The following is a 14294-nucleotide window of genomic DNA, read 5'->3' as shown; positions in this document are numbered from 1 at the left end:
AATTTACCCTGTGATCCATGGCAAAGAATGGAGGTTTTGTTTCCTGACTAATTAGCTGCCACAGTCAACCTGGGATTGGCATTGGGCGCACACCTCTTGTATTGCACTAATTTGGAAGGTGGGGTCTGGTACTCTTCACCTCTGTATTGTCAGGATATGATGCAAAAGGTTAAGGTGTAGTCTGCTTCCCTCCTTGGAAATGTCTTGGCCTCCCTCAGGAAGCTGATTGTAAAGTTACTGGAAGAAAAGCAACATCTATTTCCCCTCAGCATATGGGATTGGATTTTCACAGGCGGTAGATCTGCTGAGTCAGTAAGCATTGTCTTGCTGAGCAACTTTTATAATTGCAGTCATGCTTTAAGCACCTCTTGTAATTTTTTATTTATATGATCACTGGTCCCTGAGTAATGATTGGGTTCTTGTGTACGTGATAATGAGACCCATCAAGCAACAGTAATTGATAAGAATTAGCTCTGTCATACTTACTGTCAGAACGCATGTCTTATTTCTCTGGCACTGGACAATGTTTCCCCCCACCCCTTTAAATACCTAACTCAAGGGCATTCTTGTGAATCTGTGGTTGAAGTGAAGGAAAGCTAGTTAACTCAACTGAATCGCATCCCCATGTTTGAAAGTGCCACCTGACTTAAAATGGAACACAAACAACATTGCAGGCTAGGACTTTTCTGTTCAAATAGAAATGCAGTCCAGATAATGGTTCTTAGTTTATGTAAAAAATCCTCCAGCTTTTCCTAATTGTCGAGTTAGAAGGGACCCTGAGGGTTATCTAGTCCAACACCCTGCAAAGCTGGAATCCTGCCCACAGTTATCCCTGGGTGGGCTTGAACCACCAACTTTCTGGTTAAAGTCAGGTGCACTAACCCATTGCAACACCTGAGCGACCGGTAGGAAAGTTGAGTGAAGCTATTTGTGGTGCAGAACACCAATCAAAATAGATGGCACTTGTGTTGATATTATGAATAGCAGCAGAGCTGTGTTATTATGAATAGCAGCAGAGCTGTGTTATATTTCAATATCCAAAGACCATTTGGATAATAAGGAGGATGACTATATATATATATATATATAGTGAATTAGAGGTTTGCAAGAAGCCCTTCAAGGGAAACAAAAACCAACAAGGCATAGAAGCACACACTTTTAAAATGAAAGGGCTGTGTATGGCAAAGGTGGCATTAGTCCAGTGGTTCCCAACCTTTTCTTGGCCATGCCTCACCTAAGCATCTCTAAAATCCTGATGCCACCCCCCACCCCCCGTTGCATATAAGTCTTATTATTCAAAAAGTGAACTCCTGTTCATGAGGAGGAATCCTAAAAGGCCATTAACAGTTAATAACTCATTCTTGAATTGCCCCCCTTAAAAATCAAATTGCTCCCCTGAGGGGCGTGTGCCCCACATTGGGAACCACAACGTTAGTCTATTTCTAGAGTGCCCAAGATTGTTATGTTGGTGATAATTATAGACAGTGGGGAAATAGTTCCTCAAACGAAATCCTATTAATGTGTACCTGTGTGCGCTTGCCTAATAGATTCTGTTTCAAATTACCTCAGCTGCCATTCTCTTTGCACAGGACTCAAAGGACAAAGGGAAATTCGACTGTAATGTGAGGGTCATAACAGGATAATAGAACAATGGCATGGAAACAGCAACTTCCAAGGAAAGGATTAGCAATTAAAATGGCAAGAAACCATTACATTGTTCTTGCTGTCTGACCTCATTTTCTGCTTCCTGGTTCCATTCCAGTATTCACAAGGAAATACAGGTTAATAGATAGAAAGATGGGAATAGACACATTCACATCCATTTGGGTCATCTTATAAACAAAAATGGCTTCCAAACAACCTGGTTGGAGTTTCCACCTTGATAGCTGATTCAAGCTGGCATAAATTGTACACAATCCATGTATGGTGTAAGGTTACCAGACATCCCTGTTTCCCAGGGACAATCCCTGGATTTACAAATCAGTCCCCATACAAAATCAATTGAAGTTGAAAAATGTCCCTGGATCCATTATCCTTAGTATGGTGGCCTGCAAAAGATTTAATAAACCTCCTATTTTTGTCGCTTGCTTGGTAGTTCAGATACCTGGCATGTCATAATACAAGTCTGGTGAGCTGCGCTCAAGTTGGCTTGACAAGTTGTGCAAGCTTGGCCTAACTGAAAATGAAACGTAACCATAATTGCTTTGAAGTAAGTCCCATTATTATTTATTTCTAAGTATGTAAGTTTTCCTCCTGACACTAAGTCCACACCAGCACACTTCTCCAACAATGTCTTTTTTACCAGGAACTGTTTGCATTTTGCAGATAGCTTTAAATGAGCACAATTTTGAAGGATTTTTATTATTATTATTAAACTGCTTGAAATATATGTGGTGCCTGAGATTCGATATGATTCAGCAAAACCTGAAATGGAGGAGGGTTTAAGTAATATCTCATTGTGAAGCAACTGCCATTGGTGTGAAATCTTAGAAGGGAAAATATTACAAAGGCCGACTCTAGTGTAGACTGGCATGAACCAGGCATAATTAAATTTAAATTTTACAGCAATGTAAACACCTGAAGATGGAGACTGACTGTGGACTCTGGATGCTTCCAGACTGTCTCTGTTTTGGGGTAGTTTTCAGTCACATACTGGCAAATTCAGGTTTCACAATGACAGTGAATTTGGAGGTCTTGCATAACAAACCAACTTCCCAAAAGGACTGGGCTTTTCACAGTGAGGAAAGTGATAGGAAAATGCACTTGAAAGTGTGGGATAATACTTGCTTTGAGGCAATATCATCTAGCCTCCCCACAAACAAATCAGGATAAATGCTCAATAACAACAGGGCAACTGGAAGTACTGTACCCAGTGACCAGGAAAAAGGAAGTTCTGAAATTCATATGAATGTCTCTAAAAGGCACCATTCCACCTGTCCCTGTTAGGAACATATTCTCTGTTTTATCATAGTCACTGGTGTGGCTTACTCAACAAAAATTGAGCACTGCCCTCATGTAAGAAAAGTAATGTGAGGAAAGCTGCTTGAACATTGAAAGCCGGTGTGATGCTGGGAATAGAGAAGGAAGCAAACAAGGGAAAGAAAACATATATTCATGTACTGAATGACTAGAACGTTGAATTTCAGAAGAGGAAATAGGTCACTGGAGAACCATGGTTGATTTGACTTCTTGTTAAATCAATATTTTTCAGCTCTCTTTCACCAGGTGGGGATTTCCTAGCCTCTTTACCTAGTCCAAACCTTGGAGGCATCAGACATGCTCCTTCACTATTCAAAACAGCTTATTCAAATAATCATAATTGGTGGCTGCCTCCTCCCAATAATTCCAGGAAAGCAGTTTCTGATTTTTTTACTTCTTAAAGCTTTGCCTTAATCTTTCTGACTTAAATTTTTGTTGCAATGAACCTGTTTAAGGTTACTTCTGAAGGAGTTGGAGTATAAATGTTTAAATTAGCCCAATTAAGACTTTAACTGGGTCACATCCAGTGTGGTATAATATAAGAATGTTGCACCAAAATCACACATGCTTTTCAACTACATTCCTGCTGGCTGTGTGCATATTCATGTGCACATGATTTCCAATCAGCTGTTGGCTGTGAAGGCGGGTAGATTTACAGTTATGTTTCAGCCTTCATGACCAGTGAACCAATTTCCATGTGCAGGGCCAGCTAGACAGGCATACGGGGGGCCACTAGGGGGGACATCGGAAGATGGCTGACAATAACATCTCTCCGACCCACACAAGGTAATTTAGAGGCTATGATGGGAGTAATTAGCCTCCCTACCCCCCCCCCAGGATGGTGGTGGTGGGGACTGCCTTGCCTGCTGTGCCCTATACCACCCCCAAATTGGTGGGGATGGGGGCACTAGGCACAAAGCCCTCCTGTGGGATTCCGGTGCTCCTGGACGCCATCCCTGATCCGCGCCACTAGCTGCAAGAACTTCAAAAGAAACAATTTGGATGAAGGAATGCACATATCTCAAGGAAGAAGGGGGAGTAAAGACTGCTAACAGAAGAGATCTCTGATAAAATAAGACGAGTCGGAGGAACAAGAGAAATCATGAGAAGATACGCCAAGACTCGGTATGGCAAATGACTGATGGGGGAGGGGGAAAAAAACTTTCCTTTCTTTCCTTATGTGATTAAACAAGAATCCCCTCCCCTCACGAGTCAGAAATGTCGTTTTAAGGACTTAAGCTGTGGATTTAAGGCTGTGTGGAGATAAACATTTGAACCAAAGCATGTTTTAAGAAGAGTGTGGAATGTATAAGAGCTTTGGAATGACGCAGTTAAAAATGCCGTCGCCATATTGGGAAGTTCTGTCGGAGGACTTAAGTCTGAGAGGAGAAATAGAGAAATAGAGCTGTTTTTATATTGTGGGTGAAACTCCTCAGTGGGACTTAAGAGCGACAGTTTTACGAGATTAATGATGGAAAGAGCGATGTTATCTATGAAGGCGATGATATGTGGAAACCATCTCGATTTGAGGATTGGAAGAACAGAAAAATTCACACAGGATTATTATTGGTGTTTATCGGCTTAAGGAGACTATCAGAAGAGATAATAAAGAAAAAAGAGAATATATATGAACAAGATGTGATGCGGAAACAGCAAGATAAGACTGGATAGAATTATGAACTCTGTTTGGATTGATTTGGACTGATTTGGACATTAACGCAGTAGCAAGAAGATGATCAGAATCCCCCTTCGGATCTTGAAATATGGGTCCCCCCAACAAAATTTAAAATTCGGCTTTGTAATTTGGAATTTATGTGATGTGATTTAATTTGATTTGATTGGCCGGTTAATAATTTTTTTATTTTTTATTTAAAAAAGCTAGACAGGCATACTGTAGCTGTGTAGTCTGAATATATGACTGAAACGATGGTATCAGGAGGAGGGGTTTGGATTTGTTCAGCACTGGGGAATATTTTGGGACAAGCTAGGCTCCACTGGAACTGGGATGGAACCAGAATGTTGATGCTTCAAATAAAAAAGGTTGCAGAGCTGCTTTTAAACTGATTGTGGGGGAAAGCTGACATGCTGAATAGGGCCAGTTTGGAACAAACTCGCCTCTGGGATGAAGATGTAGGTGAAAAGAAATTCACGATAATTTAAAAGGGGGAGGATTAGAAATAGGCATTGTGAGAGCAAGGGCTTGGGATAGCAATTCAGAGAGGACAAAATATTGCAGGTCAAATCATGAGTGTCAGAGATACTGCACAAGTATTTATATGCTAATGCTAGAGGCCTCCAAGGCAAAATGGGCAATTTTGAGTGCTGGGTCTTAATAAATAGCATTGCTGCAATGCAATGGGTGTAACTGAGACCTGCTGGAATGGAGAAAACCAATGGGACACAGTTATCTCTGGATATAAACTTTATAGCATGGGTAGGAACCTCCAGCCCACAGGCCAATCTCAGTTTGGCCCCTGAGTGGGGATGTCTGAAACTGCCAAGATTGGAAAAACTCTACATTTAAAGGCTGTGGGGGTGTCTGGGACAATACTGAGATGAGGAGGACATCATGCGGATGCCCCTACCATAATAGGGAAACAGGAGGTGCAAATTGACAATGTGCCTGTAATGATCTCTGGCAGACAAGCAAGCTCTGATAAGAAGTAATTGACTCTGGCAGTTTTTATGTAGGCTTATTTACAAAAAGACACATCCAGAGCCCGGCTCCTCGTCTGATCTCATTTATGTTTGTTGGTCAGTGTGAAGTTTCGCTCCTCCCACAACAGGAAGGACGCCAGACTCCTGCCTTTCCCCTCTTGCTCTTCTGTTGCCTTCTGATTTTATCCAAATGCCTGGATCGGGGACTGAGAGGCAGACCTCCCCCCTCCTCCTCATTCTCACTCAACCCAGATTCAGACCACTGCTTATCTGCTGATTGCCTAGCGACACCTTGGCTGCCTTCCAACTCTTCCTCTCCTTGACAGTTAATAGAGTCTTCTCCAAAAAAGGGGAGTTTAACTGCCCTTTCTTGATTCTGACAGGCAGTTCTCATCTGCAGAGTTGTTTCCTAGTTCAATATCTTGACGAGAACCTGCTCGCCATCCGTAAATAATCAGTCTCACACCAAGATGGGTTGCAGAAAATCTGGCTGCTCTAGAGCTACTGCAGCACAGCCTTTATTGTGTAAAGTCAGAAAGATACAAAATACAAGGAATGCAACTTGTTCTCAGCCAGCAGATAAGGGCCATCGCACTAGACCACGTAGACGATGTTACGTGGACCATGTTACGTGGACCAATCATTTGGGACAGCACGAGCTATTCACGCGTTGATCATGCTCCAAGGATGCTTTTAGCTATGAAATCACCCTGCAATAATAAGAACTTTGCTCATGCTCTTATGTACAAGCAATCATTTTCCCACAATATCTGAGTCTAACTCATCCCCTGTGCTCTGGGGGGCCACATTCCTGACAGTGCCCTAAAACTCATTCAAGCAATTGTAGCTAGAAGAGGCTAAGGAGGCCACAGATTCTGTTATTAATAGGAGTTCAAGTGAGGTTGTTTGTGATCCTATATGCAAAACATTCTGCAAACGAATTGCACCAGGAGACAAATTGCTGCAGGATACATGGACTCTCTGGATGGTTAGCATTCTGCAGATGCAATGCTGGCAGGTGAGTATTTCTTCACCACAAATGTTGCCACAAAATAAGCCTTTAAACAAGCCCTTCTCACACACTTAAATAAACATGTGTCGGAATGAAGTTTGTACACTGAATGGGCATCCATCTGTTGGCATCACCTTTAACATTCCTACGCCCGTCAGCTCAGCCTCAGACCTTCCCATTGAATTGTTGCCTGAGTTCCTGATCACAAGGAGGCATCTAAGCATGTTCAGCCAAACTTTGTTAGAAGAACTTTCCTGCCCTTCCTGCTTAATGAAGGAAAGGTAGGGTTAGGACAAGTACGCCTGGCATGTACAGGAAAGTTGGGGCCCAGTGCAGCACATGCAGACTGCCACTACACTTTGTCTCCACAGATCTATTTTTGAACACATGAAGAGGACAACTGACTCTTACTGTTAGTTATATATCTGTGCCTTAAAATAGAGGGCTTGCATGGGGGTCAGGGACTCAATTTGGATTGTGACCCTATTATATGGTTTGGGAGCAATAGCTCTTTTCCCCAGTTGTGGTCTTATCTGGACTGGACCCCTTGCACCCTCAGTTTGCAGAGGCGAAAATGCTCCTATTAAAGTGAATTTTAGACTTGCAAGCTCTTTGGATACTATTTTGGCATGTAAACAGCATAGGTGGGATCATTTATCTGAGGTGGTTGTCATCTACCTTTTCTGGATGGGGTTGCTAAAAAAAACTAGTAGGTGTGCATTCTGGTGGTGCTGATAGATTCTGCATTATTAACTGAAGGCCTAAGAGGCCTCCAAAGATGGAGTGTGGCCAATGGCAATCTCGTCTGGATAGCCTGGCCACAGTTTCCCATACTATGATAACTTCAAAATTTAGTAATGTGTTATTTTGTGGGATGTTTTTGAAGACTGATTGAAACTTCCATTAGTTCAGAATACAACTGCTAGGTTGCTCACTAGCATCAGCCGATGGGAACATCCCTTACTATTTTGAAACATCTTATTTGGTTGCTGCTCCATTTCCAAGGGCTGGAGTCTGCCAGTACTACAGAGACTGGAGGGGTGTGGCTGGCGCTTAGCTGTTGCTCTGTTCTTGCTCCTGCCAACCTGGCAGTTCGAAATCACAGCAGTGCAAGTAGATAAATAGGTACCGCTGTGGCGGGAAGGTAAATGGCATTTCCATGCGCTGCTCTGGCTTCTGTCATGGTGTTTAATTGCGCCAGAAGCGGCGTAGTCATGCTTGACCACATGAGCCGGAAAGCTGTCTGTGTACAAACGCCGGCTCCCTCAGCCTGAAAAGTAAGATGAGTGCCACACCCTATAGTCGCATTTCTCAGGACTTAACCGTCCAGAGGTCCTTTGCCTTTTACCTTTACAGAGACTGGGATCTAGATACTTGAAGGAATGTTTTCTCTCATGTGAATCTGGACGCCCTTCTCTGCAGCAACGAGGGAGATGACCACTTTTCATTGTGATGCTGTATGGAAGCATGCCTGGTACAAAGTCTCCCAAACTTTTCAAAACCAAGCGAAGACCCAATTTTTTAATTATTTCCCAAGGCATTTTCATTCTGACTGTGTTTTTAGGGCAGTCCTTTCTTTTCTTCTTATGCTGCTGCTGTGATATTATGTTTTTACTCCGTACTGTTTTTATGTCATTGCTTTAATGGCAGTCGTTTTGCCATTTTATTGTTAACTGCTTTCTTCTAGTCAGTCATACTGGGAATGGCAATATAAATGTAAATAAATATAAAAAGAGGTCTATTAAATTTCTTATACAAAGGGCAGAGTCCCATGATGAACAGCTACATGCAGTTAAGTCAGAAATATCCTTGTACCATGCCAGAGAAATGTCACTTGCTGTTTTGTGCTATTCAGACAAACAGAAACAGAAGAATAGTGTCAACCCTTATAAAGACTCTAAAAATGTCACAGGTGTGTGTGTTGTGGAGGTTGACATATGTTTTCGTAGTTCACTAGAGAGAGAGGTTCAGGAATGCTTCACCCTTCTCTGCTGACTTCTCTCGGTGATGGATAATGGTCATATCAGCTCTGGCTAACCGTGCTGCAAATTGGACATCAGAATGACTGGCAGGCATTTTCTCAATGGAAGCTTCCAGTTAGGAAATAGTGTTTTAATGGGAGATAACCTTGAAGGAGACGCCCTTCCCCCTCCCACCCTTCTAAGAAGCAGGGACTAATGAGAGCTGTGGAATTCCCTCCCCACAGAAGTGTGTCTGGCACCTTCATTGTGTAGCTTTCATCGTGAGAAGGCACACCTCCTCTTTGTCCTGACCGTTGGCACCTGAGACATATAATTTTAGGACCCACCCCATTGTTTGAATGGCAAATTGTTCTAACTGATTTCAATCTTATATTGTTGTAACCCATCCTGAGACCTTATGGTGAAGGGTGGATAAGACAGCCAATAAATACTAGTAGTAGGAGTAATAATAATACTAATAGTAATAATAGTAATAATAGTAATAATAGTAATAATAGTAATAATAATAATAATAATAATAATAATAATAATAATAAAACAAGTATGAATGCTCCTATGCACTGCTGTAACTCAGTCTGTAACTAAACCTTAAGAGCTGCCAGAACTCACCATGAATTCCTCCCTTGTTCTCTTACAGTGGCAATAGTGCCCACCTGAGAGGTGCCAGAACAGAGTTGCAGCGAGTTCCGGCTGGGGAAAAAAAGCTCCTCATGCAACTCACATTTAGTTCCCCCATTTCCCCAGTACTCCACTTCCTCTAGGTTGGCCAGATGCAAAAGAGGACAGGACTCCCGCACCTTTGATAATAATAATAATAATAATTTATTATTTATACCCCACCCATCTGGCTGGGTTTTCCCAGCCACTCTGGGCGGCTACCAACAGAATATTAAACTACAATAATCTATTAAACATTAAAAGCTTCCCTAAACAGGGCTGCCTTCAGATGTCTTCTAAACGTCTGGTAGTTGTTTTTCTCTTTGACATCTGGTGGGAGGGTGTCCCACAGGGTGGGTGCTACTACTGAGAAGGTCCTTTGCCTGGTTCCCTGTAACTTGGCTTCTCGCAGCAAGGGAACCGCCAGAAGGCCCTTGGCACTGGACCTCAGTGTCCAGGCAGAACACAGCTATTATAGGTACAGAAGCACTCTCTTTCTTTGCATCCGGCCACCCGACTTCTCTCCCCTGTTTTCCCTGTGTGTCGAATTTTAGCTTGTAAGCTCCTGGTGGCAGGACCTGTACGCTTGGCCTCTGTAGAACACCATGCACAAGTATGGCACCAAATAAATAAATGGAATGGTGGTGGGGAAGACCCTGTAGTTTTGGGTGAGGAGAGAGACAGAAAGAGCCATGAACTAAGAAGCAGCGGCAGCCGTAGCCGGTGAGGGTGGGGCACCATTACTATCCTGGCTTCTCAAAATCATAGGGGGTTATTAGGGAATACCGAGAGGGGAGGTGGGCAGATTCCCTGGGGCCATGGCTGGCAGTCTTTCTTTCCATCAACAATGGCTCAAGAACGCCTAAATGGTTTAGCAATCATAAACATAAACATAAACCACGATAAGACGAAGTTGCTTGATTTTTCCTGCATAATTCAAGAATTCGCAGAAAAGAAAGCTAGGAAAGCATTTTTAAATGTAAATACTTAAAATAATCCTTTTCCCTATGTATTTTTAAAAAGCACTATTGTATATCTATATTTTCCATTTTGTCTTTATATGCAGATATGGTTCAAGCCTTGAAATAAAATTATTTGTCAGCATAACTTTTGTGAAAATTATTCATATACTTACTTATTTATGACTTCAGTTATTCCCAGGGTAAAAAAATATATAGGGGGGGGGCACATTATCTACCTGGCCCAGGCCTCTGCCTGGCTCTGCAAGGCCTTGCTGCTGCCACGATGTGCCACCCCATGTTTCACCTCTGCCATCTCCCTCTTGGTAAGCCCCACCTACACCACCTCATCGGCTGCTACTGGAACTAAGGATAAATGCATCTTGGAGAACAAAGTATCATTCACTGGAAATGTGTCATAGTAGTACTAGGAATACCTCCACCTATGTTTTATTTTAGAGGTGGGGAAATGTTGACCCTCCAGATATCACTAGACTACAACTCCCATCCTCCCTGACCTTTGGCCATGCTGGCTGAGGCTGATGGGAATATTTACAGCCAAAATTTGAAGTGCAATCCTATGCATTTCTACTTGGGGTAAGTCTCATTGGGTAGCATTCACCTAAGTTTTATTCAGGAAAGACACATTGAAATTATGAAACATAACTAAGTTAGTTCCATTCATTTCAATAGGTCTGCTTTGAGTAAAACTTAAGCTGCATCTGCACTGTGCAATCAAAGCAGTATCATACCACTTCAAACTGTGGTCCCTAGGATGCTTTGGGGGAAGCCATGGCTATTTAAAATGGCATGATACTACTTTAGTGTATATTGCAGTTGAATACCAGCCATTGGGGTAAAAGACTCCTACTTCCAAGAAAGTGTGTATAGGATTAGTTTCACCCATAAAACTGCAAATTCTCTTTCTAGCTTTCTCCCTGTGTCCACCAATGTTAGAGGACGATGTTAAGGTTTATGTGCATCCTCCACATGCTTCTTTCCTAGAGTCGGAAAGCAAACCTCTGAAATGTTTGAAGGTCCCCTGCAACTAATTTTGATGTATGACATCTTGTAAAATAAAGATTGCTTGTGTGTCTGTCCATGTGTGTTCATGTACACTGCATTGGGAGAGGCTGAAGAAGTGAAATGAAAACTTTATTAGCATTTTCTCATTAGCGTTTTCTTATTGTTAAATACCGTCTGCGGCCATGCTATTACAAGCTTGATTTAGCTATGCCTTGCATTTTCTCTCAAAAAGCATTTTGGATAATACGGTATTACGGAAACATATTTGGTCATTTTATCTTTAAAAACATTCTGCATCATTTACCAAGGCACAGTGTGCACCCAGCCTATAATGAAAACTCAGGTGTAATATAGGAAGGGGTTAGCATGTTTTCATTATGACTCCAATACCAAGAAGCAGTGTGGTCCACATCCTATGCCTCACATCCTGTTCCCAACAGCAATGCCTTAAGACATTTTTTGATTATGATGATGTCATATGAAGCCCTTAGTCCATCATGTAACCACCAGGTGGTGCTCCTGCAAAACTAAAACCCATTCCTTACATTGCAGACCTGAAGAGATGTCTTTGCATACAGAGAATTCTACATTGCTAGACACAAAAGTCATTTTCCTTACACTTTGGGCATGTCAACACTACTATAAATACATTCAGTGTCAACCAACACTTTATACTCTTTCTATGTTTACTTTTTTTCTGCTGTCATTCACGGCCTGTGGCTGGCTGGCTGGAGAGATAAACAGAGCTCTTATCATAGCATTGCAATGAACAAAATAGTCCGGGTATGATAATGACTCATGTTTTAAAAACCAAGTTTATGTGTAAGAAATGAAACTTTGAGGTTAGTAATGCTAATGTCATTGCTAATACCTTGAGCTGCAAATGGTTGCAGGGTGAGTTTTGTGGCCAGGAAACACTCCTCATCAAAAGCATAAGGCTCATTGCATTACAATACACTTCAGGCTTGTATCCCATGTTCAATAACTTCCATAAGGCTAAGCTTCAAAATTGGGCAGGATCTGAATTACCTGAAACCCATTCATCTAGCTGTTACACCACACTGTGAGTTTGATTGTAAATTACTCTCTTGGTACCTAGATATATATATTTTATTTCCTGTAAAAGTGCCAGTAAAATTCAATTTTAACCCCCCATCCCCCCAAAAAAGCTTCTATTGGGAATCAATGATGAACCATTGCTTGGTGAGTTTTTCACTGTAGTTAAACAAACAGAATGGACTGCTTCTACTACACAAGATTAGTGAGCAATTCTATAATGAATAGCAAAACATGCCAAAATCATATTGGATGCCTTTGAAAAAAGTGTAAGATTATTGCAAAGGTAATTATGGGGAACGAAGAGCACCCTGCTTGGCTTGGCTTGCCCCTAAAGAAAAGGCCTCTTATCCTAGCCTTCCCCACAGTGGCTGCATTACATGCCATGTACAAGTAAGGAGCAAATACCTAAAAGCATTCTATTTCTTTGGCAAACTAATTGCACAAACAATATGTTTTGAATGGACAAGCATTAAACTATAGATTTATAACAAAACAAAAACTAGGCATTTTGTTCACTAAAATCTTTAGTTTTAGATAATCAGAATGGCTTTGCCATGATGTGGAATATTATCAAGATACACATGTGATACATATGTGCTATTAACACTTTATTAAATTTTATAAAGAAAATTTACACATTAATAAAGAAGAATTACAATTGCACAGAAAACACTCTAAACTTATGGCAAAGAGAGGTGCCATTTTTAGCAGTTGTGCCTTTTATAGCATTTTTAATCAGTAATCATTGGAAGGTGATCATATTTACCTCCATATCAGGTAAGGTTTACCTGTTGATTTCTGCAAATCATATTCTGGCAAAAAGCACAACAGTCTAGGCCATTTTTTCAGGTCACTTGCAACCCTAATAATATAGTATCATACCACAACATTAACCGCCCCTCCCCACAGTGAGGTGTTCCTCTATAGAGGAATTGTAGGTATAATCTTCCTTTTTAAAAATAAAGGAAATCGTTGGTTTAAAATAATACAAAAGTTATATAATAACCAGAAATTACAGGCACATTCAATGGAAATAATTAATACTGAAGAGAAAACACATTATTTGAGAAGAGCAGCTGTGTAAATTAATAATGGGAATCAGCGTCATATATTTGGGGGGCAGTGGCGTAGCGTGGGTTGTCAGCACCCGGGGCAAGGCAAGTAATTTGTGCCCCCTAACCCGTGGATTTGCACCCCCTAACCCTAACCCCCAGATGTTGCGCCCGGTGTGGCCGGCCCCCCTGCACCCCCACGCTACTCCACTGTTGGGGGGGGGACTACTGATCTGTAATAGGTCTTTTTTCTGCAATTTGCATCCTATGGATTTTCACAGCAAGTTTCTCACTGATTTGAATGGATGTGAACTATGTAATTTATCTATCTGATTTAACACAATAATGTCTAGGTTCTAAAATACATTGCATTTTGAGAGACACAACTTTAGAACTAGGATGCAGAATGATTTCTTTAAGGAATGAAAAGAAAGTACCAGAATTAAACATATTTCACACATAGGCAGATAGAATTAACAGAGGGGAGTACCAATACTAAAGAAGTTAGCAGGGGGAAATAAAGTTTCAAGAAGCAACGATTAAATGTAGAGAGACAAGGCTTTATGGTAAAGAGCTTTCAAAAACAAAAGCAAGGAAACAATAGAGCTTCAAGAATGGAAAAGAAATGCTCTGTCGAGCCATTGGCTTCCAGAATACTTTTATGTAGGTTCATTTGCTCTAGGGTGCCACCTATTGATGCATTTTATCCAGAATCATCCTAGCATTAGCAGTGTATCTTTGTCGTCCCCCCCCATCCAAACCCGGCTGCCTTCTTTGAAGTTGCGCAGTCACTCGCAGCTATTTCTAATTGCTGCACCAAAGTAAACACCTTCCCCAAGTCACCAGTATGAAGTGGCTAAAAGCCAGCCAGTTTGGGGTGCCTTGTTGCACACAAGGAAATAATGTGGCT

General features: G+C 41.5%; 2 protein-coding genes across 4 annotated transcripts in view; both read left to right on the top strand.

Moving 5' to 3' along the window:
- The window catches only part of KCNE2 (potassium voltage-gated channel subfamily E regulatory subunit 2), a 220475-nt gene that overhangs the window by 41911 nt on the left and 164270 nt on the right, over positions 1–14294 (top strand). The gene's annotated exons all lie outside the window — the stretch shown is intronic.
- Positions 1–14294, top strand: part of CLIC6 (chloride intracellular channel 6) — a 132020-nt gene that overhangs the window by 23933 nt on the left and 93793 nt on the right. The window lies entirely within an intron of this gene.

The sequence above is a fragment of the Podarcis gaigeae genome, assembly GCF_964106915.1.
Source record: "Podarcis gaigeae genome assembly, chromosome: 4".
Taxonomy (NCBI): domain Eukaryota; kingdom Metazoa; phylum Chordata; class Lepidosauria; order Squamata; family Lacertidae; genus Podarcis; species Podarcis gaigeae.
The sequence above is the reverse complement of the archived record's forward strand: the minus strand, read 5'-3'. Positions and strand labels throughout refer to the sequence as shown.